General features: G+C 40.3%; 1 protein-coding gene and 2 long non-coding RNA genes across 8 annotated transcripts in view; 1 reads left to right on the top strand and 2 right to left on the bottom strand.

The window, feature by feature from the left end:
• LOC130275815 (uncharacterized) overlaps nucleotides 1-6,010 on the bottom strand; it is a 142,859-nt gene extending 136,849 nt beyond the window's left edge. For all 4 annotated transcript variants that reach the window (XR_008844909.1, XR_008844913.1, XR_008844908.1 and 1 more), the window contains exon 1: nucleotides 4,498-6,010. This is a non-coding gene — a long non-coding RNA (uncharacterized LOC130275815). The remainder of the gene's footprint in view (nucleotides 1-4,497) is intronic.
• The window catches only part of NTRK2 (neurotrophic receptor tyrosine kinase 2), a 274,910-nt gene that overhangs the window by 136,834 nt on the left and 110,695 nt on the right, over nucleotides 1-27,381 (top strand). The window lies entirely within an intron of this gene.
• Nucleotides 20,369-27,381, bottom strand: part of LOC130275824 (uncharacterized) — a 33,143-nt gene continuing 26,130 nt past the window's right edge. The window contains exons 2-3 of the long non-coding RNA XR_008844914.1: nucleotides 21,994-22,074; nucleotides 20,369-21,047 (exon numbers count right to left, since the gene is read on the bottom strand). This is a non-coding gene — a long non-coding RNA (uncharacterized LOC130275824). The remainder of the gene's footprint in view (nucleotides 21,048-21,993; nucleotides 22,075-27,381) is intronic.

Consider the following 27,381-nt stretch of genomic DNA (forward strand, 5'->3'; position numbering starts at 1 on the left):
TTATTTTTGTGTGACATTTGACACCTAAATAAGGTGCTGAAATTAAAATTCCCATTTATAAATGGGACTTTGTGAATTCTGCTGAAAGAAGGAACATGTTCACTCTTTCGTTGTAATGCAGATCTGTAATGTAAATTCCACGCTGTTACCTCAGCAACCGCTTCTCATTTAGGGTGCGTTCCCACAGGGCGTATGCGCAGCGTATTTTACGCTGTGCAAAATTTATGGCAGTAGCGGGAAATATGCTGCGTATTCCTTGCTCACTATACACACAGGGCTTTCCGGTGGCAGCCCTATGCGTGTAGTGAGTTTTGGAGGTGGAGCCGCGCGTCACAGACACGCCATCACATGGCCACGCCTCCAAAACTCACTACACACATAGGGCTGCAGCCGGAAAGCCCTGTGTGTATAGAGAGCAAGGAATACGCAGCGTATTTCCCGCTGCTGCCATAAATTTTGCGCAGCGTCAAATACGCTGCGTATACGCCCTGTGGGAAGGCACCCTAAAAGCAGCAGGATTCTGCTCTAAATCCACACTGAATTTCCACAAAGACATTTCTTTAGTGCCCTAGGTGGAGACACCCTTTATAATAACCTTTACTTTCACTTTATATGATGCAGTACTGGAACTATCCCAATGCCAAATCATTCCACGTTGTATGTCTAAAAATATATTTGTTTGACTTAAACGTGAATAACTGAAAGAAAAGAAATCAAATAGAATTCTATAATATATGACACTATAACGTTCTATATATTTTCATATACTTTGTCACTATATTATACCGAAGTTTTTTTTCTCTACAAACTGCATTCGCCGGCGGATTTCAGTAAGGGATAGATAAGATTTTTTTTTTTACCTTGAATAGTTAAAGCTCCGTTCTTTGAGGAGTATTATTTTTGTAAGATGATTCATAAGGACTTTTAAAGCAGTATAATGACAGTTCTTATGTAGGCTCCCTTGCCTATCAGTATATAGAGATTTCAATCTTTACAGAGGTTAGATAAAGGGTGAAATGAAATGTAATTACAATTCCACCCAGCTGTCCGAGATATTTATCTGCGTCTATCAATAGGTTAGTCTAGTCTCTTCACCATGTTGATGTTCTCATACTGACTGCAGCCACATTTCCTTTACTCACTGGTTATGATGGTGCACTTATATGTCAGGTCATCATTCTTTAGTTTTAGGATAGGTTCTGATTCCTGGAATTATTATTTCTTTTTCAAGTACTTTAAAAAAACAAAATTTTTTTCAAATCTATTGGCTCCAGAAAGTTAAACAGATTTGTAAATTACTTCTATTTAAAAATCTTAATCCTTCCAGTACTTGTCAGCTGCTGTATGCTCCACAGGAAGTTGTATTGTTCTTTTCTGTCTTACCACAGTGCTCTCTGCTGACACCTCTGTCTGTGTCAGGAACTGTCCAGAGCAGAAGAGGTTTGCTATGGGGATTTGCTCCTGCTCTGGACAGTTCCTGACATGGACAGAGGTGTCAGCAGAGAGCACTGTGGTTAGACAGAAAAGAACTTCACAACTTCCTCTGTAGTATACAGCAGCTGATAAATACTGGAAGGATTAAACATTTTATATAGAAGACATTTACAAATCTGTTTAACTTTCTGGCACCAATTGATTTGAAAAAAATGTGTTTTGCCAGTGGTGTACCCCTTTAAAGGGAAACTATTAGAAAAATAATCAACTGGTATGTAAGCAATGGAGATCACATGGATACAGTCTGTGACTAGTGACATAAATATGATGCCAGATTGTGCCAACCAGGATTGAAGGATCTGGTGTTTGTCACCTCATACATGTCCTCCCCATGACCCTTGCACAACGCACATCACTACTTGTTTGCAAAAAATGCAGTTCCTATGCAGAAGGTAATCCAGCACAAGTTCTCACCTCTCAATAGTAAGTGGGACATGGCCAGCTAGGGCTGGATTCCATCTCTCCATGTCCTCCATAACTGCTGCCTTATAGTATCCAACCCTTGGTCTGCGATCCTATATCACCCCTGATGGGCTTTATAGCACTCAGGGATTTCGTTTTTTCACAGCAAAAATCCACAGTATTTCCGCACTGAAATCTTCTTTTTTTTAGCATACTATGCTAATTAAATGTCGATTTATCAAACTGTGTCCACCAAGTGGGTTGGGCTTATCACAAAGGGGGTGTGGTATGTGTGAAGAAGGCATTGCTTTACACCAAACGTACTACAATTTAACCTGCTAACATAGATTGTACCTAAGATATACTCTGACTCCAATTCTGTTGCGCAAGCAGCCTCAGATGCACTTAAATTTATCAAGAGATGATCACACGCCGGTGGGGGGGGGGGGGGTGACGGGGTTCTCCGGTGGAAAACTTTTTTTTTAAATCAACTGGTGCCAGAAAGTTAAACAGATTTGTAAATTACTTCTATTAAAAAATCTTAATCCTTCCAGTACTTATTAGCTGCTGAATACTACAGAGGAAATTATTTTCTTTTTGGAACACTTTGCTTTCTGCTGACCTCATGACCACAGTGCTCTCTGCTGACATCTCTGTCCATTTTAGGAACTGTCCAGAGCAGCATATGTTTGCTATGGGGATTTTCTCCTACTCTGGACAGTTTTTAAAATGGACAGAGATGTCAGCAGAGAGCACTGTGCTCGGGATGTCAGCAGAGAGCTCTGTGGTCAGTTTTTCTGCAGAGAAATTCTGCCACTCATATTTCAAATTTCATTTTGAAATCAATGGGAAAATCCAAAGTTATTCTGCAGCTTTTTCATAATGAAACTTAACCCCTTAAGGACACATGACGTACCGGTACGTCATGAGTCCGCTCCCGATCTATAACGCGGGGCCACGGGTCGGGCTCGGCCTCTAACAACGGCCGGGACCTGTGGCTAATAGCGCGCGGCATTGATCACGGTGCCGCGTGCTATTAACCCTTTAGAAGCGGCGTTCAAAGTTGAACGCCGTGTCTAAAGTGAAAGTGAAAGCATGCCAGTTAGCTCAGTGGGCTGTTCGGGATAGCCGCGGCGAAATCGTGGCATCCCGAACAACTTACAGGACAGCAGGAGAGCCCCTACCTGCCTCCTCGCTGTCCGATCGCCGAATGACTGCTCAGTGCCTGAGATCCAGGCATGAGCAGTCAAGCGGCAGAATCATCGATCACTGGTTTGTTATGACAAACCAGTGATCAATGATAAAGATCAGTGTGTGCAGTGTTATAGGTCCCTATGGGAGCTATAACACTGCAAAAAAAAAAAAGGAAAAAAAAAAGCGAATAAAGATCATTTAACCCCTTCCCTATTAAAAGTTTGAATCACCCCCCTTTTCCCATAAAAAAAAAACACAGTGTAAATAAAAATAAACATATATGGTATTGACGTGTGCGGAAATGTCTGAATTATAAAAATATATGGTTAATTAAATCTCAAGGTCAATGGCGTACGCGCAAAAAAATTCCAAAGTCCAAAATAGTGCATTTTTTGTCACTTTTTATAACATGAAAAAATGAATCAATAAGTTCTATCAATGCAAAAATAGTACCGCTAAAAACTTCCTGGCGCAAAAAATTAGCCCTCATACTGCCCCATACGCGGAAAAATAAAAAAGTTATAGGGGTCAGAAAATGACATTTTTAAACGTATTAATTTTCCTGCATGTAGTTATGATTTTTTCCAGAAGTCCGACAAAATCAAACCTATATAAGTAGGGTATCATTTTAACTGTATGGAACTACAGAATAAAGATAAGGTGTCATTTTTACCGAAAAATTCACTACGTAGAAACGGAAGCCCCCAAAATTTACAAAATGGCGTTTTTTTTTTTCAATTTTGTCTCACAATGATTTTTTCTTCCGTTTCATCGTAGATTTTTGGGCAAAGTGACTGACGTCATTACAAAGTAGAATTGGTGGCGCAAAAAATAAGCCATCATAGGGATTTTTAGGTGCTAAATTGAAAGAGTTATGATTTTTTAAAGGCAAGGAGGAAAAACGAAAATGCAAAAACGGAAAAACCCTTGGTCCTTAAGGGGTTAAAGGTGTACTCCAGAGGGGGGCAAAATTTTTTTTTCAAATCAACTCAATCACGCCCCCTCCCATATACATGAATGGAGGGAGTGTGGTGTAATGTCACAAGGGGGTGTGATGTGACGTCACGACCCCGGATTTTTATTTAGAAGTTATTTACAAATCTGTTTAACTTTCTGGCACCTGTTGATTTAAGAACATTGTTTTTCCTCTGGAGTACCCCTTTGACATGCTGTGGATTAGACACCAAAACACAAAAGAAATTCTGAGCAGATTTCTTCCACAGTAGGTGGCTGAGATTTTGTATATCTTATCTACTTTGATACTGCTGTAAACTGAAATACTGCAAATTTGCATCATTTCCATTATGTGTCATCCTTCCATTTGGGTACAACCATATGCAGCGTAGATTTTCCATAACTAAAGAGTAAAATACAGATGCACCCATATGTGATCCATTGAATCAATACCTTCTTTTTCTTTTTTGCATTAGTTTGTGGCAGTTTTTTTCATAGACCTCCATAGGTTTTTTGGGTTGGTCCTGCTAAAAAACGGACATGTATAAATAGGTATTGTTTTTGTGGCCCTTTTTTATATAACAGATCAGGTGCTTTGTTCAGTAATCGTTCAATCACATGATTTTTTTATGGGGAAAATACTGTGGAGAAAATATGCCACAAAAGCTGCAGCTATTATAATGTTTTTTTTTTTTTTGTTTGTTTTTTTTTTGGTTATTTTGTTTTTTGTTGATGTTTTTTAAACAAAGCACAATACAAATGGCATTTTACATATTAAAAATACTTACATTTTTAGCTTCTTTTTTAAGCAAAAAAAAGCCTTTAAAAGGTTTGAAGATAGCCTTACACTGAAACAAAAATAGATAAAAGAAAATAATTTACGATTTTTGCTCCGATACAAGTACTGTATATAAGATGTTCATATAAGGTAGTGGTGCTTTGAGCACAGGCTTAACACTACTGTGCACTTACAGTGCATTCTTTATTTGCACTATAACCCCATTAAACTAAGACCTATTCTCGCTAAAAGAATGTATCCAGTATATTTATTATTAGCTTTATAGGATATCTTGTACAGATATTAATATAAAACTTAATTCTAAGATGGGCCTATGGGATTCCATGCTCATGGATCACATGTCCTGAAATGCTTAATGAATCCCAATGGATACACATTCACAAGAAAAGCAGGGTAAAGGGTCACCATTTACTGGTGTAGATAAATAATAGTAGTATGTTCTAAATCTATATATTGGTAAATCCATCCTTTGTCATGTATCAAGGTCAAAGAAATCTATTCAAGGTCAATGCACAACCAATATGTTCCAGTATATATCACATTTCCTGCCTAAGTACATAAACTGCTGAATAATACCTTCAGGTTGAAAGAAATAAAATAGTACTGAAGTAGAGAGGATCAGATTTACTAATCATGTCTCATTTTATTCTGCGATAGACTTGCTGCTCCTTCGTATTTGTTAGCAGGAGATTCTTTACTTTTGTAAATTACATGGTGGGCCTCCATGGATTGGCCTTTTTTTTCTAGCACATCTTATACCCAACATGTCTCTGTGACATGTCATTTTTCAAATGACAGGGACACTTTAAGATACTAAGCACTATATGCCAAGATTATTAGACAAGACCTGCCATTTTGAAGAGTTTTGGTCCAGTTGTCTAGCCATCACAGTTTTGTCCTTGTCAAAGTTGTTAAGATTCTTAAATTTACCAATTTTTTCTGCTTCCAAAACATTAAAGGGGTACTCCCGTGGAAAACTTTTTTTAAAATCAACTGGTGCCAGAAAAATAAACAAATTTGTAAATTAAATCACTAGGAAACAAACGAGGAAGAAATATGTGCAGCTCACAATTATATCACCAACCGAGGAAAAATGGGTAATGCACCTATACCTATGGTGCCAATAATAAATATTAGAAAAAGACACAAAAATACCCAGACCTCAAGGAAGGTAAACTATATGAATCAATTGAAGGAAACAAGGATCGTCCTTCAATGATAATAGGATATACAGATTTTATAAAAAATTGATATAAAATATAAAGTATTCCACCTCACAAGGGGCCCCTTGTGAGAGGAGTATACAATGACCTAAAATAGACTATCACTGGTAACTAATTAATATCACAGAATGCACTATTAAACTGGAACAGTTATAGACAAATTGCACTGAAATAGTGAAGGCAAAATATACTGATATGGACTGAAAGAGTTAAAGACCCTTGAATTGCCGGAAAGTCTCTTGGAAAACAGTCCTTTTCACTGGAGAGATGATAATGTAATATTGTAACAAGTTCCTCTTAATGGATGGCAATGAAACAATGTTTGGTGTGTTAGACTGAGGAAGTATTAAAGTTCACAGTTGCTAGTTTCACTGTATCACTGTGTCAGGACAGATAACAGGCAGCTTGGTGGTACATTACCGGTCCTGAGAGCGGAAGACTCCCGTGAGGCTGGATGGATCTAGAACTTGGATGGTCACTGCAGGTGGGCTACCTCCGAGTCCCGGCGCTGGCAGGCGTCGGGGATGGACACTTTCAGAGGTGGCACTCGCCGGTGGAAAAGTCCTGCCGTGGAGACCAGGTCTGCAACAGACCGGTAGTAGATGCCTCTGCCTCGTGAGGGTGGCGTGTGATGTCAGTGCCAGCACCTGCAGGATGTGCTTTGATTCCACAGCTCGCTGAGGATCCACTCAAAACTAGATGTAAATTATGGACCGGAGCGGCAAGATCAACAGGGTCGTCTCCGGACCGGACCAGCAAGGCCACAGAGGTATGTCCAGATAAAATTTAAGTGCCAAGTACAGTCAGTGATAGTCCGCAAACAGACTAGACGCGTTTCAGGGTATATGTATGGACCCTTTCTTCAGTAGTCATCGTTCATGATGACTACTGAAGAAAGGGTCCATTCATATACCCTGAAACGCATCTAGTCAGTTTGCGGACTATCACTGACTGTACTTGGGACCTAAATTTTATCTGGACATACCTCTGTGGCCTTGCTGGTCCGGTCCGGAGACGACCCTGTTGATCTTGCCGCTCCGGTCCATAATTTACATCTAGTTTTGAGTGGATCCTCAGCGAGCTGTGGAATCAAAGCACATCCTGCAGATCACACGCCACCCTCACGAGGCAGAGGCATCTACTACCGGTCTGTTGCAGACCTGGTCTTCACGGCAGGACTTTTCCACCAGCGAGTGCCACCTCTGAAAGTGTCCATCCCCGACGCCTGCCAGGGCCGGGACTCGGAGGTAGCCCACCTGCAGTGACCATCCAAGTTCTAGATCCATCCAGCCTCACGGGAGTCTTCCACTCTCAGGACCGGTAATGTACCACCAAGCTGCCTGTTATCTGTCCTGACACAGTGATACAGTGAAACTAGTAACTGTGAACTTTAATACTTCCTCAGTTTAACACACCAAACATTGTTTCATTGCCATCCATTAAGAGGAACTTGTTACAATATTACATTATCATCTCTCCAGTGAAAAGGACTGTTTTCCAAGAGACTTTCTGGCAATTCAAGGGTCTTTAACTCTTTCAGTCCATATCAGTATATTTTGCCTTCACTATTTCAGTGCAATTTGTCTATAACTGTTCCAGTTTAATAGTGCATTCTGTGATATTAATTAGTGACCAGTGATAGTCTATTTTAGGTCATTGTATACTCCTCTCACAAGGGGCCCCTTGTGAGGTGGAATATTTTATATTTTATATCAATTTTTAATAAAATCTGTATATCCTATTATAATTGAAGCACGATCCTTGTTTCCTTCAATTGATTCATATAGTTTACCTTCCTTGAGGTCTGGGTATTTTTGTCTCTTTTTCTAAAATTTGTAAATTACTTCTATAAAAAAAAAATCTTAATCCTTATTACCTGCTGAATTCTACAGAGAAAATGGTTTTCTTTTTGGAACACAGAGCTCTCTGCTGACATCATGACCACAGTGCTCTCCGCTGACATCTCTGTCCATTTTAAGAACTGTCCGGAGTAGGAGAAAATCCCCATAGCAAACATATGCTGCTCTGGACAGTTTCTAAAATGGACAGAGATGTCAGCAGAGAGCACTGTGGTCATGATGTCAGCAGAGAGCTCTCTGTTCCAAAAAGAAAACCATTTCCTCTGTAGAATACAGACCCTAAAAAGTACTAGAAAGATTAAGATTTTTTTTAATAGAAGTAATTTACAAATCTGTTTAACTTTCTGGTAGGGATCAACCGATTATCGGTTTGGCCGATATTATCGGCCGATAATCATGATTTTGGACATTATCGGTATCGGCAATTACCTTGCCGATATGCCGATAATGCCCCGCCCCACCCCGCCCATCGCCACCGCTGAGGAGAGGGGGAGGCGGGGGAGGCGATGGTGTAGCGGCGGTATGTGGGTAGAGGATGGGGGGAGGCGATGGGGCAGTGGCGGTATGTGGGCAGAGGATGGGGGGAGGCGATGGGGAGAGGCGATGGTGTAGCGGCGGTATGTTGGCAGAGGATGGGGGGGAGGCGATGGGGCAGTGGCGGTATGTGGGCAGAGGATGGGGGGGAGGCGATGGGGCAGCGGCAGCATGTGGCCAGAGGATGGGGAGACAATAGGGCAGCAGCGGCGGTATGTGGGCAGAGGATGGGGGAGGCGATGGGGCAACTGTGGTGGTTAGACTCAGGACAGGCAGGGGGAGAGAAGCGGGTGGTGGTCTCTGGCACTGCAAAAGCCGCTGTAGTTCATTGATTTAAAGTGCCCGCTTTAAATCATTGATCTGCAACGGCTTCTGCCCCGCCGGGGGGGGTTGAAATAGCCGATAACTTATACCGAAATATCGGTATAAGTTATCGGCTATCAGCCTGAAAGGTGCCAGAGTATCGGTATCTGCCCTAAAAAAACGATATCGGTCGATCCCTACTTTCTGACACCAGTTGATTTAAAAAAAATAAAAATAAATGTTTTCCACGGGAGTACCCCTTTAACTCCAAGTCACGACTGTTTACTTGTTAACTACTGTTCCCCGCCCCATGTCAGGTGCATTGTAACAAGATAATGGTATTCACTTCACCTCATAATGGTTTTAACATTACAGTTGATCAGTGCATTAATAAAATGAATAATATTTCATTTAACTATGTTTTTTAACCTAAAGTTAGAGTAAGTACATTTTTACCGACTCCAACTTCATCCAAACTATGCCTGGCTTCAAAACTCCAAGTCTACAGCCCTGGTTGCAAGCCCTTAGCTGGGAAATATACTAGGTGGTACATGCTCAGTATACAGTTGTAAACAAAAATACTTCTCATTGATTGATAGGAAGCAAAACTCCAGAAAATGATTGAATGGAAGCAGAGAATACGTCAGAAAAATGAACATTATAAAATTGTTTTCATTATACAGTGATTACAAATGACTTATGTCTTCCTTCTTGTACATAGAAATTTTTAAAATGTGTAATTTCATGATGGTCTTTCTAGTTTTATGAAAATATTATCTAATAAAATTCAATCAGTTAAACTGTCAATGTTGTTGCTAATATATATATTTCTTTTTTTGTAAATAGCATATTTATAATATAAATGAATACAAAAAGTAATAATAAACAATTGGGAAGCTGTACAGCCATTGCTTGCTGTCTTATTGGCTCCATAGGGGAGATTTTTCAAAACCCTGTCCAGAGGAGCCCATAGCAACCAATCAGATAGCTTCTTTCATTTTAAAAAAAAGGCCTCTGAAAAATGAAAGAAGCAATCCGATTGGTTGCTATGGGCAACTGGTCATCTTTTCCTCTGGACAGGTTTTGATGAATCTCCCCCATTAACACAGCCTTGGAAAAAAAAAAGGCAACATACCAACCCGTAGCCGGAGGTGCTAATGATTTTGACATTTTGTTGCCAGATATTTTTTTCAAGTATAAATGTTTTGGCTTCTACCTAGTTGTCATCATTTTACAATAATTGAAGATGAAATCATGTACTATATTATTTAATAGTGCAATGTGATGTGCAGTATATAGAAATACTGACAGGGTGGATTCCCAGGCTATTTAAGTAGATAAAATACGGAATCAGGAGAGCCAATGTGCACATATTGCCTTCTGTTATTAAGCTGCCTTGGGATACATTGCATCATAGGAAATATAAATAGCCAGGAGGCTACATGTAAGTCAATTATTGAGGTAAGTGATTCCCTTCAGCTACAATGGACTATAAAGAAGGGACCTGAAATTTTGTCATTTTCTTCAGGGTAATAAAGCTAGTCAGGTGTTGCAGTTACGTTTATGTAATATGAGTTGCAATAATATACTTGGACCCTGAGAAGAGGGACTATAACCTATTCACCTCTAGCCTTCAGGTCACACATCACTCAGTGCAACATGCTCATGAATGGATAAGTTTCCCTTTAAAGTCCATTATGTCGTTTTTCAGTCTAGTAAAGCTTATACAATGACAGATAGATGTATAATTAGTTGACAGAAATCCTTAACATTGTACACAGAGGATGTCCTTAAACAATTGTGTGTTAGCGCATCCATGAGTTAACCCACACCAGGAAGATGAGACGTCTTCATGAATCAATAGTCATATGCCCTGGATGGTGCACTTACTGCGGCATCATCTATAGCATATTAATGTCTTTACATAAAGGGGCAAGGATCCAATAAAATAGCAATTAATAACAAGTAAATGCTAAATTGCTATTCTGCGTCTTATCTGAAACAAGAGTCAGCACCATTATCTTTTTGGCAGCCCTTAAGAAAGCTTCCTTCCACTTTTTATTTTTATTGCGCTGTTGAGTGAGCAGTATTATCTTTATATTCGATGAACACTATTAAATGATATACTTGGTTATTAAGTTGTTTTAACACAAAAACCAGTACACACAACTGAGGCAAACAGACGATAAGTCACATTGTACTGTTATAATAGTAATTCTGAATGAACAGACACACAACTAAATGTCTGACATGAAAAACGTCATGTAATAAAAAAGTGTTATGACGTTCTTACAAGATCTCCTTCTCTCTTATGTTTGTCTTTACCATAACTTCATTATAAAAGATCTTAGCTTCCAGTATAAGAGCACATAACAGATACACTGCTCAAAAAAATAAAGGGAACACTAAGATAACACATCCCAGATCTGAATGAATGACCAAATCGTATGAAATACTTTCGTCTTTACATAGTTGAATGTGCTGACAACAAAATCACACAAAAATTATCAGTGGAAATCAAATTTATCAACCCATGGAGGTCTGGATATGGAGTCACACTCAAAATCAAAGTGGAAAACCACACTACAGGCTGATCCAACTTTGATGTAATGTCCTTAAAACAAGTCAAAATGAGGCTCAGTAGTGTGTGTGGCCTCCACGTGCCAGTATAACCTCCCTTCAATACCTGGGCATGCTCCTGATGAGGTGGCCTCCTGAAGGATGTCCTCCCAGACCTGGACTAAAGCATCCGCCAACTCCTGGACAGTCTGTGGTGCAACATGGCATTGGTGGATGGAGCGAGACATGATGTACCAGATGTGCTCAATTGGATTCAGGTCTTGGGAATGTGTGGGCCAGTCCATCGCATCAATGCCTTCTTCTTGCAGGAACTGCTGACACACTCCAGCCACATGAGGTCTAGCATTATCTTGCATTAGAAGGAACCCAGGGCCAACCACACCAGCGTATGGTCTCACAAGGGGTCTGAGGATCTCATCTCGGTACTTAATGGCAGTCAGTCAGGCTACCTCTGGCAAGCTCATGGAGGGCTGTGCAGCCCCCCAAAGAAATGCTTTCCCACACCATTACTGACCCACCATCAAACCAGTCATGCTGGAGGATGTTGCAGGCAGCAGAACGTTCTCTGCAGCGTCTCCAGCCTTTGTCACTTGTGCTCAGTGTGAACCTGCTTTCATCTGTGAAAAGCACAGGGCGCCAGTGGCGAATTTGCCAATCTTGGTGTATTCTGGCAAATGCCAAATGTCCTCCACAGTGTTGGGCTGTAAGCACAACCCCCACCTGTGGACGTTGGGCCCTCATACCACCCTCATGGAGTCTGTTTCTGACCGTTTGAGTGGACACATGCACATTTGTGGCCTGCTGGAGGTAATTTTGCAGGGCTCTGGCAGTGCTCCTCCTGCTACTCCTTGCACAGGTGGAGGTAGCGGTCCTTTTGCTGGGTTGTTGCCCTCCCACGGCCTCCTCCATGTCTCCTGATGTACTGGCCTGTCTCCTGGTAGCGCTTCCATGCTCTGGACACTACGAACTACGACACAGCAAACCTTTTGCCACAGCTCACATTGATGTGTCATCCTGGATGAGCTGCACTACCTGAGCCACTTGTGTGGGTTGAAGACTCCGTCTCATGCTACCACTAGAGTGAAAGCACTGCCAGCATTCAAAAGTGACCAAAGCAGTGTATGTTCCAGAAATGTGGGGATTTTCAGTAACAAGTATGTTTTTTTTTCTCAAGAGTGTTTCTATAACTTTTACATTGGCATTGCCAAATCCAGGACAATGTTTACCCTACAGTAAGATAGTTATTTTATGAGCATCATGAATTGTTCACTTTATGGGATATCCTGTCAGAGTACTTGAGAACTAAGGTTGCTAAAGTCCATAGTTATGTCGGCTAGTCAATAAGTTTGTTTCCTATATAATGTAATGAAAACAACAGTAAAAGTCTAGTTTGTTTCAATGGGAGTTACGCAATGGAAGCTCAGCTGCATAAATCTTTACCAATATCTTAAACAGGCCAGAGTTGGCTGGGAAGCCATAGTTAGACTTCTTGAACAACCCTTTTTAAATAATGCCCAAATCTCCAAGGATAAATCTACTGTTCTTAAATATATTATTTTTTTATCATATGTAAACCTATTAATAAAACTTCAATGCTGGGATCGCCAGGTTTTAGTTAAAGATATTTAATATTGTGTTAGCAAAAACACAAAAAAGAAAAATATCCAGCACAACTACCTAATTCATAGGTGCACGCTGCTGTGGCAAATACAAAATATACAAAAAAGAAGGTTGCAGCAGCACTCTTGGTCAAAAAATAGAGGCTCTTAGCGCACTATAATATTGTATTACATTGTAAACCTAAAGAACTGGAGCCTGTGTACCAAACCCTAGATGCCCCTGCACTAACATACTAGGAGCCTGTATACCAATAGCTATTAATACACTACATGTCCCCCACTAACATAACAGGAGCATGTATACCAATAGCTATTAATACACTACATGTCCCCCACTAACATAACAGGAGCCTGTATACCAATAGCTATTACACACTACATGCCCCCACTAAGATAACAAGAGCCTGTATACCAATAGCTATTACACACTACATGTCCCCCACTAACATAACAAGAGCCTGTATACCAATAGCTATGAATACACTACATGTCCCCCACTAACATAACAAGAGCCTGTATACCAATAGCTATTAATACACTACATGTCCCCCACTAACATAACAGGAGCCTGTATACCAATAGCTATTAATACACTACATGTCCCCCACTAACATAACAGGAGCATGTATACCAATAGCTATGAATACACTACATGTCCCCCACTAACATAACAGGAGCCTGTATACCAATAGCTATTAATACACTACATGTCCCCCACTAACATAACAAGAGCATGTATACCAATAGCTATGAATACACTACATGTCCCCCACTAACATATCAGGAGCCTGTATACCAATAGCTATTAATACACTACATGTCCCCCACTAACATAACAGGAGCATGTATACCAATAGCTATTAATACACTACATGTCCCCCACTAACATAACAAGAGCCTGTATACCAATAGCTATTAATACACTACATGTCCCCCACTAACATAACAAGAGCCTGTATACCAATAGCTATTAATACACTACATGTCCCCCACTAACATAACAGGAGCCTGTATACCAATAGCTACAGTGGGGATCAAAAGTTTGGGCACCTCAGGTAAAAAAAATTATTAATGTGCATAAAGAAGCAAAGAAAAGATGGAAAAATCTCCAAAAGGCATCAAATTACAGATTAGACATTCTTATAATATGTCAAAAAAAAGTTAGATTTTATTTCCACCATTTACACTTTCAAAATAACAGAAAAAAAAAATGGCGTCTGCAAAAGTTTGGGCACCCTGCAGAGTTAATATCTTGTACTGCCCCCTTTGGCAAGTATCACAGCTTGTAAACGCTTTTTGTGGCCAGCCAAGAGTCTTTCAATTCTTACCCATTCTTCCTTACAAAAGTCTTCAAGTTCTTCGAGATTTCTGGGCTGTCTGTCATGCACTGCTCTTTTAAGGTCTATCCATAGATTTTCAATTATGTTGCAGTCAGGAGATTGTGAAACCTACAGTTTAGGTTTCTTGATGTAATCCCCCGTGGATTTCGAGGTGTGTTTAGGATCATTATCCATTTGTAGAAGCCATCCTCTCTTTAACTTCAGCTTTTCACAGATGGCATCAAGTGAGCATCCAAAATTTGCTGAAATTTTATTGAATCCATTTTTCCTTCTACTCATGAGATGTTCCCTGTGCCACTGGCTGCAATACAACCCCAAAGCATGATTGATCCACCCCCATGCTTAACAGTTGGACAGAGGTTCTTTTCATTAAATTCTGTTTTCCTTCTCCAAACGTACCTTTGCTCATTCCGGCCAAAAAGTTAAATTTTAACCTCATCGGTCCACAGAACTTGTTTCCAAAATGCATCAGACTTGTCTATATGTTCATTTGCAAAGTTCAAGCGCTGATTTTTGTGGTGAGAACATAGAAGAGGTTTTTTTCTGATGACTCTTCCATGAAGACCATATTTGTACAAGTATCTCTTTATAGTGGGATAGTGTACCACAACTCCAGTGTCTGCCAGATCTTTCTGGAGGGATAGTGCAGTCAAACGTGGGTTTTTAATTGTTTTTCTCACAATCCTCCGAGCTGTTCTGTCTGATATTTTTCTTGGTCTTCCAGATCTTGTTTTAACTTCCACTGTTCCTGATGACTGCCATTTCTTAATTACATTCCGAATAGAGGATATTGACATCTGAAAACTATCTTCTTATAGCCTTCTCCAGCTTTGTGAGCATCAACTATTTTCAGTTTCAGATTTCTAGACAACTGCTTAGAAGAACCCATGGTGCTGATTGTTGGGGCAAGGTCAGATTAGTCTGGGCATTTAAAACCTTTGAGATTGACATCACCTGGTCTTCCCAGATGATGATTGAGAACAATTCATGACACTGGCAGGTCTCAGCTTTGCAAAGGGGGCAGTGCATGGTATAAATTCTGCAGGGTGCCCAAACTTTTGCAGACGTCATTTTTTTTTGTTTTCTGTTATTTTGAAAGTGTAAATGATGGAATTAAAATCTAACTTTTGTTGACAAATAAGAATGTCTAATCTGTAATTTGATGCCTTTTGGAGATTTTTCCATCATTCCTTGGCTTCTTTATGCACATTAATACAAATTTTTACCTGGGGTGCCCAAACTTTCGATCCCCACTGTATTAATACACTACATGTCCCTCTAGTAACTAAACTGCTGGAGCATGTATAGTAACCTTTCTTTCTCTGTACCAGAGTCTACAGGAAAGAGAATAATATCACTGATCTACATAATTCATCTCTACCTCAGCTGAACTTGCATTAGTTCATCATTGGGCTCATTTTACCAGTCTTACTTTCTATGGTAAAATGTAAAGTTGGCATTGATGTAAGTCAGCTTCGATCAATGCCCCCATTACGTATTAGCTCACTGTGCCTAATGCTAAATTTGCTCCAACAAGCCCTTCAGAAAGCATTTATTATCAAATCTATGATATGTCTGGTCAGAAGATGGGGGACATTTACTTAGTATATTAATCATATGTAATCTCTACACCCTCACATGGTAGTAAGTGAAGATCTGTTTAATATACAGGAACAAGCTGATGTTTGGATGATTAAGATCTACCACTTTAGAATTATGTTATATTATGACACTTTAGTATCATGTTATTCTCAATGCAAGTCACCAGTAAGAAAATATTGCACCCTAAATTCATCTTCCCGAGGTACAGTTTCCTTATCCACTATGGCTCTAATGGTTAGTGAACAAAAGTGGCGTTCTACAAAAAAAAAATATATATATATATATATATATATATATATATATATATTTATATTTAGAAGATTATAAATCCTTGAGTGTGAAAAGAAATCTAAATTTGCCCAGTTCATCTATTTTCTTATACATTTTTAGCCTTAAAATTTAATATCCATGGTGCTTACATTTCTGCTTTATATATAAAGTACAACAAAAATAGATGTGACTTTATGTGTATTTAAATAAGGTAGATAGGCTAAGGAAATGTCTGAAACAATACTGCTGTTTGTGGCCATTCCTTTATACTTGTCAGTACATTTATTAAGTGCATCCTTCCTAAGAGACAAAGCTTTAAAAAAAAAAAAAAAAAAAAAAGTATCCTTTTCCCAGTGGAAGACATCCATCTTACCCTTGTGAATAACTTCATGAATCTCCAGAACTGCAGGAATTAGGTAAGTATAACTTTGGGGGCAGAGTAGCACCTGTCCTATAGGAAAAGTTATTTTAAGCATTTTTGATACTAAAAGTATTGCTAGACATGCATTTTGGGAGATGGCAGAAGCAACAAAGTCTCCTAAAAGACTTACTTTGTAAATATCATAAAGTTAGACTTGTTTTATTATGAATATGTGAGCATTTACCAGAGATGGCTGGGTGCTGCTTTTACAGTATAGCACTAGGTTAGATGTGAAAGAATATGCTATGAAGGTACTATATTTAGTCCAACTGCATGAACTTTCCGTATTTTTCGCCCTATAGGATTCACCGGCTTATAAGACGCACCCTATTTTAAAGGTCCAAAATCTAGAAAAAAAAGATTCCCAACAGTGATCTTCAACCTGCGGACCTCCAGATGTTGGAAAACTACAACTTCTGGCATGCCCGGACAGCCAACGGCTGGGTGGGCATGCTGGGAGTTGTAGTTTTGCAACAGCTGGAGGTCCGCATGTTGAAGACCACTGGTATAGGATGTAATGCTCACGTGTCCCCGCCGCTCCGGACCCATCACCGCTGCCCTGGATGTCGCTCCATCTCTGTCGCCGCGTCCCCACGGTGTCCCCGACGCTCCGGACATCTTCTTCCCAGGGATCCACGCTCTCCGTCGCCATCATCACATCGCTACGCACGCCACTCCTATTGGATGACGACGTGATGACGTCGAAGGAGAGCGTCGGCCATGCAGGGGATCCCGGCACGGAGCAGATGTCGAGGAGGCAGGTAAGGTCCCTCCCGGTGTCCTGTAAGCTGTTCGGGACGCCGCGATTTCACCACGGTGGTCCCGAACAGCCCGACTGAGCAGCTGGGTTAGTGTTATTTTCGCTTCAGACGCGGTGGTCAGCTTTGATCGCCACGTCTGAAGGGTTTATACAGGGCATCACTGTGATCGGTGATGTCCTGTATTAGCCATGGGTCCCAGCCGTTGATGGCCGCAGGGACCGCCGCGATAGGTGTGTATTCACCGTATAAGACGCACCAACTTTTTCCCCCCAGTTTTGGGGAAGAAAAAGTGCGTCTTATATGGCGAAAAATATGGTAAATCCATCCTTGACCCTGGAGACCAAGGGGGAAATTTAGAAAGCCAGTATGCCTAGTTTCTGGCATCAGATATTTGCTTTAGATTGAAGTAGGTGGGGAGGGAGTTGCCTCCATTGCATGCCAGATTAACTACAATTTACACAAAATATTTAGTGTACATTCTAACTGAAATCTACACTAGCTCAGAACTAAGTGCATTATTTATTAAGAGGTGTGCATCTCCTATTAAATCTGGTGAATCAAATGCCAATAGGATATTACTTGAGACAAACGACTAAAATGCTGATCTTAGTAAATTTCCCCTCTACAAGTGTCTTTCCCACACCACCACCTATAGGGATGTGCCTAATGGAAAATATAACTCTGAATTTTAGAGACAGCAAAATCTAAGCATTGAATGTCAAAAGTTGTAGATTTCAATTATATGTTATACAGTTGCAAGAAAAAGTATGTGAACCATTTGGAATTATAGGCATTTCTGCTTAAATTGGTCATAAAATGTTATCTTATCTTCAGCTTAGTCACAACAATAGACAATCACAGTCTGCTTAAACTAACAACACACAAATAATTAAATGTTACCATGGTTTTATTGAACAAACCATGTAAACATTCACAGTGCAGGTGGAAAAAGTATGTGAACCCCTAGACTAATGACATCTCCAAGAGCTAATTGGATTGAGGTGTCATCCAACTGGAGTCCAATCAAGGAGATGAGATTGGTTACAGCTGCCCTGCCCTATAAAAAAAAAAAAACATCCACCAGTTCTGGGTTTGCTTTTCACAAGAAGCATTGCCTGATGTGAATGATGCCTCGCACAAAAGAGCTCTCAGAAGACCTACGATTAAGGATTGTTGACTTGCATAAAAGGAAAGGCTTATAAAAGTATCTCCAAAAGCCTTGCTGTTCATTAGTCCATGGTAGGACAACTTGTCTATAAATGGAGAAAGTTCAGCACTGCTGCTACTTTCCCTAGGAGTGGCCGTCCTATAAAGATGACTGGAAGAGCACAGCGCAGACTGCTCAATGAGGTGAAGAAGAATCCTAGAGTGTCTGCTAAAGACTTACAAAAGTCTCTGGCATATGCTAACTTCCCTGTTAGTGAATCTACAATACGTAAAACACTAAACAAGAATGGATTTCATGGGAGGATACCACAGAGGAAGCCACTGCTGTCCAAAAAAAAAACATTGCTGCACGTTTACAGTTTGCCCAAGAGCACCTGGATGTTCCACAGCAGTACTGGCAAAATATTCTGTGGACAGATGAAACCAAAGTTGAGTTGTTTGGAAGAAACACACAACACTATGGGGGAAATGTATCATTGCTTTTAGAGCATTCTATGTTTAGGCGCAGTTCAGACGCGAGCAGCAAATTTTTAGAATTTTATGTGCCTTTTGATATAGACAGTTTTAATCTTTTTGCCTACCCGTAGAACTTTTTCTTTTTGACCATGCAGTGGTCACATATTTATAATTTGCGACTTTTGTCAAAAGTCGCTATTTTGTGCGCAATGGTACTTTTTTGGCGCAAAGCTACACCACCTACCAGTAGGCATGAGAATAATTTCTACCTTCCACAATTCAACCTTTAACCCCTTGTGGACGACAGCGTCCTACTCCCCTTCTATAACGTGCTCAGGAGCTGAGCGCGAGTCATAGCTGGGTGGTTCTTGTGGCTATCTGCCACCAGAATCAATTTCTAATGCCATACATCACCGATCACGGTGATGCCCGGCTTTAACCCCTTAGACACCGTCTAAAATGCAAGTAAAAATGTCCAAGCAGCTCTGAGAAAGTAAGTAAAAACAACCTGTCAAATTTTGGACCCGGGAAAGTGTCTACTTCCCTCACAAGTGTCTAGAAAAAGTGTACGTGGTAGAGCTTTTCCCACCACAGCAAAGCTGCGCAAAATTCACCATCCTGCTGCACCTTCTTGATCAATAAGATGCACGCTAGTCAAACCCACCACTCAAATAAACGTGGGAAAATAGCTCTACCATAGACATTCTTTGATAAATCTGGGCCTATGTACGGAGAAAAAGAGGCGCAGCACACCAACATCAAAACCTCATCCCAACTGTGAAGTATGGTGGTGAGGGCATCATGGTTTGGGGCTGCTTTGCTGCATCAGGGCCTGGACAGATTGCTATCATCAAAGGAAAAATGAATTCCCAAGTTTATCAAGACATTTTGCAGGACAACTTAAGGCCATCTGTCCACCAGCTGAAGCTCAACAGAAGATGGGTGTTGCAACAGGACACTGAACCAAAGCAAATAAGTAAATCAACAACAGAATGGCTTAAACAGAAGACAGTCAGAGTCCTGACCTCAACCCGATTGAGATGCTGTGGCATGACCTCAAGAAAGCGGTTCACACCAGACATCCCAAGAATATTGCTGAACTGAAACTGTTCTGTAAAGAGGAATGGACAAGAATTACTCCTGACCGTTTTGCACGTCTGATCTGCAACTGCAGGAAATGTTTGGTTGAAGTTATTGCTGCCAAAAGGAGGTTCAAGCAGTTATTAAATCCAAGGGTCCACATACTTTTTCCACCTGCACTGTGAATGTTTACATGGTGTGTTCAATAAAAACATGGTAAGATTTCATTCTTTGTGTGTTATTAGTTTAAGCAGACTGTGATTGTCTATTGTTGTGACTTAGATGAAGATCAGATCACATTTTATGACCAATTTGTGCAGAAATCCATATAATTCCAAAGGGTTCACATACTTTTTCTTGCAACTGTATATACAATGTTGTCACTTATACATGTTTTATAAATATGTTATATACATTCACTTAAAGATATATCATTGGACATTGCAAAATGTGAATGCCTTTTATAGTAAACATTGGTCATCCAAATGATTTTAAAATAATTGTAACCATTGTATAGTGTTTACGTAGAATGCAGTACACACTCCATCATGGATTGTAGGTGGACAGCTCTTTTCTGCTTTTTGTAACAGAGACAAAATGAAAACAAAACATCTCTGCCTTGGGAATTGTTTTACTGAAATTCCTTCCCTTAGCCTGTAAACATTAAAAGAAAGTTGACATCTGGGACATGTAATTCTGTGTGACATTCACACTTTCCAGAAATGTGGAGGACATGTAGCACGATTTCACAGGAAGCTCATTCATCCCAGAGTCTTCAAAACTTTCTGCTCTCCCTTTGACGTGAAGAGTTGAAATGTGGTGCACTCAATGGTTGTCTCATCTTTCATCCACCTGAGGGTGCTTCTACTTACTGAGCGCTGACAGAAGGCATTTAACCTGGATGCCAAAATTCCATTCCTTGATTGATCTCCAACAATCTCATGTTGTGAACACTGTAAGGGTCTAATACTGATGAGTCTGTAATCTGTCTATAAAAGTGACACCTGTCAACATTCAATTGTTTTTTTCAACATTTAGGAGATTATGCTACAAAAAGGGAGTAAAGTGTTTCCTTTTTGTGGAATTACGGATATTGAAATCCAATCATAAAAACAATCTGGTTGTTATCATTCAAAAGTCCAAAAGTTCTGTTTTAGGTACATTAAAACTGTGAGCACATGCCAAAAGCATAAAACACAAATATAGTAAAACTAAATTGAAATGGAATTTTTTTATCAAATGAAAATATTTGTTTAATCAAGATATATTATGGAGTTCCGGGCTCCAATTATTATGGATACTTAACATATCATTTACACCATGTGGGTGGAATGGTCCAGACATAATTTTTTGTGGCCCACCATTGATTCCCAGAGTGCCACAAGAACCCCATATTGATGCTGCAGGGGTGTGATGGGGAAGTAGGCAACATGATATTCTAGGATGTTTGTGGCTAATTAACGCCCGCTTAGCGACGCTCCTATGAACACTCGCCATTAAAGGGGTATTCCAGGCAAAAACTTTTTTTTATATATCAACTGGCTCCAGAAAGTTAAACAGATTTGTAAATTACTTCTATTAAAAAATCTTAATCCTTCCAATAGTTATTAGCTTCTGAAGTTTTCTGTCTAACTGCTCAATGATGATGTCACGTCCCGGGAGCTGTGCATGATGGGAGAATATCCCCATAGGAGCTGGACAGCTCCCGGGACGTGAGTTATCAGAAAGCAGTTAGACAGAAAACAGCAATCAACTTCAGAAGCTAATAACTATTGGAAAGATTAAGATTTTTTAATAGAAGTAATTCTATTAAAGTCTGTTTAACTTTCCGGAGCCAGTTGATATATAAAAAAAAGTTTTTGCCTGGAATACCCCTTTAATGGCTCTGCCTGAAGCTACTAGAGGTTGGATCATCTTTTCCACTGGTATACTCACATTGATTGATGTTCTTGTGCACATCCTGAAGGTAGTGGTGCTCCGGACCTCAACTGGCTTCAGGAAGAAGTTGCCTGCAGCCTTAAAGCAAGAGAAGATGTCAGTGACTGTGGGAGGAGCCAAGGTTAGTATGTGTGTTTTTGCCAATCATTGGGGGGGGGGCAGCTACATGGGGGGAATGAGGGGATCAAACTACCTCCAGACTGACCAATGAAAACCTTCAAAAACAGTAGCGAGCAGCTACACCACCAATATCAGCTAACATTGCCTCCCCAAAGAGAAGCAGTTCTAGCCATAAAATTAGGGGTGTGTTAATGAAATGTTTGATCAACTATAATGACTAATTTTTAAGTTCCCTAAAGGTTTCCCACCCCTGATTTTAACCATTAACCCCTTAAGGATGCAGGGTTTTTCAGTTTTTGCACTTTTGTTTTTTCCTCCTTACCTTTTAAAAATCATGATCCTTTCAATTTTGCACCTAAAAATCCATATTATGTCTTATTGTTTGCGTCACCAATTCTACTTAGCAGTGACATTAGTCATTTTACCCAAAAATTCACGGCGAAACGGAAAAAAATCATTGCGCGACAAGAAAAAACGCCATTTTGTAAATTTTGGGGGCTTCCGTTTCTACGCAGTGCATATTTTGGTTAAAATTACACCTTATCATTATTCTGTAGGTCCATATGGTTAAAATGATACCCTACTTATATAGGTTGGATACTGTCGTACTTCTGGAAAAAGTCATAACTACATGCAGGAAAATTTATGCGTTTAAAATTGTCATCTTCTGACCCCTATAACTTTTTTATTTTTCCACGTACAGGGTATGAGGTATGGTATGAGGACTCATGTTTTGCGCCGTGATACCATTTTTGTTTTGGTCTGACTTTTTGATCACTTTTTATTAATTTTTTAATGGTGTAAAAAGTGACCAAAAAGACGCTTTTTTGGACTTTGGAATTTTTTTGCGGGTACGCCATTGACCGTGCGGTTTAATTAATGATATATTTTTATAGTTCGGACATTTACGCACGCGGCGATACCACATATGTTTATTTTTATTTACACAGTTTTCTTTTTTTTGGGGAAAAGGGGGCTGATTCAAACTTTTATTAGGGAAGGGGTTAAATGACCTTTATTAACACTTTTTTTTTTACTTTTTTTTTTGCAGTGTTATAGCTCCCATAGGGACCTATAACACTGCACACACTGATCTCCTATGCTGATCACTGGCGTGTATTAACACGCCTGTGATCAGCATTATCGGCGCTTGACTGCTCCTGCCTGGATCTCAGGCACGGAGCAGTCATTTGTCGATCGGACACCGAGGAGGCAGGTAAGGGCCCTCCCGGTGTCCTGTAAGCTGTTCAGGATGCCACGATTTCACCGCGGCGGTCCCGAACAGCCCGACTGAGCAGCCGGGTTACTTTCACTTTCACTTCAGATGCGGCGGTCAGCTTTGATCGCCGCGTCTGAAGGGTTAATACAGGGCATCACCGCGATCGGTGATGTCCTGTATTAGCCGCGGGTCCCGGCCGTTCATAGCCGCCGGGACCGACCCGATATGACACGGGGACACCCCATGACACCGTGGCATATCGCGGGAGCCGGCGGAGGACGTAAATATACGTCCTTCGTCGTTAAGGGGTTAAGTGCCCCCTATTTAAATATTAGGAAATGTTTAAGGTTCACTAAAGTTGTGATTTGTATCCATATAAAAAAATGTACTCTTCCTTTTGTCACTGTTTATAGAATATATTTGGATTAATCATAATTAGATTTGAGTGAACTTTTGAAAGTTCAGTTCTCCAGACTTGCCAAACTTTTCGCAAATCGTTAGTTCGGTTCGGCTTGGTTCGACTTGGACCGGCAATGAAATAAGCCCCTAAACATGTTTATAACACTGCCTAACACCACTAAACCCCCGTGTAACCCTGTTAGGAATGTGTTCAAGTAGTTTAAAGTGTTTTTAAGGCTCAGTCATGAAGACATACGGTAACCAATGGTAACTATTACAGCTCTCCAATTTTTTTGGCTTATTTACTCCAAAATAAAGTAGCATAAAGTAGCCCTGGTTGTCGGTAGATGCCTGCTGGTGTAAATATGCACACGGGGGCATGGGAAGACACAGTAGCTTTTACCAAGCGTGCCAAAAAATTATCCCTTTTTTGGTAGTAGTAACAGAATTGGAGTTCTAAAATAGTGAAGACCCTTGTATGAAATAGCCCTTGTATGAAAAAAATTATCCCTTTTCTGGGGATCATGGGTTGTGTATGTGTATGTGTAGGCCTGGCTGGAAGTAGGGGGATGGTGGATTGGTGTTACTAGTAGTAGCCACTTAAATACGCTTTTTGGGTGGGTGGAACAGATCAATGCCCCTTACAGCTTAATGCTGCTGGTTCAGGAACACTATTACAGTTACAAATCACTACTGTCTTCTCGGGCCTATAGGCATATATAGGTGCCACTTGAATATGCTTTGTAGGTTACACAGATCACTGCACCTCACTGGCTATTGTAGCTGGTTCAGGAACCCTATTATAGGCACAAATCACTACTGCCTTCACAGGCCTTATAGACATATATAGGTACCACTTGAATACGCTTTGTGGGTGTGTGGAACAGATGAATGCACATCACTGGAGCTGGTTCAGGAACACTATTCAATTCAGGTATATGCAAGTATAAGCCTTAAAAATGGCTGTGTGTTTCTAGTAGCAAAAGATGAGCCATTCAGAGGCTGTGATTAGGATATGCTGTTTTGGTGTATAGGAGCCCCTATATGATTCCTCTTGTATGGGGATTAAATCCTCTTCACACACACACACACACACACACACACACACACACACAGTCTCTCTTTCTAATCAATAACTGTCCCTTCTCTTTTCTAATCTGTATCTTCTCTTTTTAACCACTTACTGTCCCCATATCTGCCTCTCTCTCTCTCTGTCTGTGTCTGCTCGCTGCACAACTTCCCAACGATGTGAGCGCTGTGAAAGACATCACTGGCTGTGTCCTATTGGCCTTTGTGCTGATTGACACATGAAAGCAGCCAATCACATGATAGACCTGTATTATCATGTGATCTTCTGCTTTCCCTATGTTATCTTACCACCCCATGCCTACCCTTATTCTTCAGTCCACCCAAAAAACATGCTGTAAAGTCCTTTTTGCACTAATTATTGGCTCACGCCGAACCGGTAAAAGCTGGGGAGTTAGCCGAGCCGTGAAAATCCTAAAGTTCAGGTCGAATCCAGGTTCGCCAGATTCGGCTCATCTCTAATCATAATGTAAAAATCCTTGTTCAATTTCGCTTGAATCATAGTGTTGACCTTTGGTTAGAATCCCTATGGCTATTTTAAACTGTCATAGGTTCCCAAGAGTTTTGAAAGCTTTTGCAACTAAGACCTCAACCAACAGTAAGAAATAGTTTTTATTTGGGGCAATTATGGTTAATTTTCCAAAATTCCCCCAATACAAAATATTCGATGTACCCACTGTTAAAGGAAGTAAATCCTTTCTTAATACTTCCTTGTCCCTTTAGTATATGGCCCAGGAATCTCTGAAGAGTACTTATTCCAGTGCTATGTTTCTCTAATACCCCTTCAGAATCAAGTATCTGCCAATACTAAGGAGCCATAAATTTATCATTGATCAGAAGGGGCAATATCATTTGTTCTACTAGTGATTTAAATGGTCCTTCAGAAACTGAACTACTTTATGACTGTCGTTAATTCTTTACCTGGCAGTCTGTTATAGCCTGTTCTGCAATACATATGAATTATACACATAACCCTCGTATGAATTTGGAAGCTCGACTTTTTTCAATGTTTAAATGCCATTAGCCGAACATTAACATGGAAAGAAGAGCTAGGGATTTTAGAACGTAGACAGGGTTGAAAATATTGCTTTGTAATGCATATCTGGTCCACCCAAAGAAATGAATCACAGATTGAGAGAAGCAGAGGAGTTGGCATTAGAACAGGGCTTGTGCATTCTTACCGGCCATGGTTGCCAATGTTTCTAGGTAGTAATTTCCCTAGGGGGCCCTCCATAGCAACCATAACCATACACGTTTCCTTTAAACATGAATTACAAGGAGAGAATAATTTCCACTACTTATATATGGTGTGGTCACTTGTGTTAACTCTTACCTTACTCAACAGATGTGTGACAACATGGGTGCTCAACTGACACAAATGTAGAATATCTCATATGAGACAATGTTATTATAAAAAGGGTTGTACTGACCCTTTAACATTATGTCTAAATATCTTACAGTATATACTTACCTTGAAATACTGCTCCCATGCTGCTAGTCACAAGAGTCCTCTGCTGTTTCTTATTGTTATGTCTGAGCTTTACAGGTTATCCACTACACATGTTGTCCACAGTGAGGTTACACTTGGCTTTTAACTCACATGGATCTGGACAACACATAGAATTGCAACTTGTAGCTCCCCAAATTCACAATCTCTAACAGGATCCTGACCCATTATCCGTTATTTAAAATACAATGATCTTCTTGTGGGCTCTTTGTGCACCAGGTATAAGGTAAAACTACTACCTCTGGTGCCCAAAGACTCCATTTCCAATAAACCACTATAGGTATGCTCCTTAGAAAAATATCAGTTCTCATGATCCTTCAGGAACCCAAGATATTGAGTCATGAAGATGCTCTTAGTGCCTTCATTTTCTACTACATATAGGCAAAACATTGAAATATTGAATATCAACCATATTGTACTTAAAAAACAAAACAGCTTTAACATGTATAACCCCTTAAGGACCAGGCCCATTTTGGCCTTAAGGACCAGACCAATTTTATTTTTGCATTTTTGTTTTTTCCTCCTCACCTTCTAAAAATCACAGCTCTCTTATATTTCCATCCACAGACCCATATGGGGCTTGTTTTTTGCGTCACCAATTGTACTTCGTAATGACATCACTTATTTTACCATAAAATGTACAGCGCAACCAAAAAAATATTATTTATGTGGGAAAAGAAAACCGAAATTTAGCAAATTTTGGAAGGTTTTGTATTCACGCTGTACACTTTCCGGTAAAAATGACATGTTTTCTTTATTCTGTGGGTCAATACGATTAAAATGATACCCATGTTATATGCTTTTATATAATTGTACCGCTTAACCCCTTAAGGACCAAGGGCGTACAGGTACACCTTTGCTCCCTGGTACTTAAGGACCAAGGGCGTACCTGTACGCCCGTGGGAATTACGGTCCCCGCCGCGCGCCGGGCGGGGATCGGGCCGGGGTGACTGCTGATATCTATCAGCAGGCACCCGCGCAAATGCCCAGGGGGGTCATTAGACCCCCCATGTCAGCGATCGGCGCAAATCGCAAGTGAATTCACACTTGTAAT

The sequence above is a fragment of the Hyla sarda genome, chromosome 1 (genome assembly GCF_029499605.1).
Source record: "Hyla sarda isolate aHylSar1 chromosome 1, aHylSar1.hap1, whole genome shotgun sequence".
Lineage (NCBI taxonomy): Eukaryota > Metazoa > Chordata > Amphibia > Anura > Hylidae > Hyla > Hyla sarda.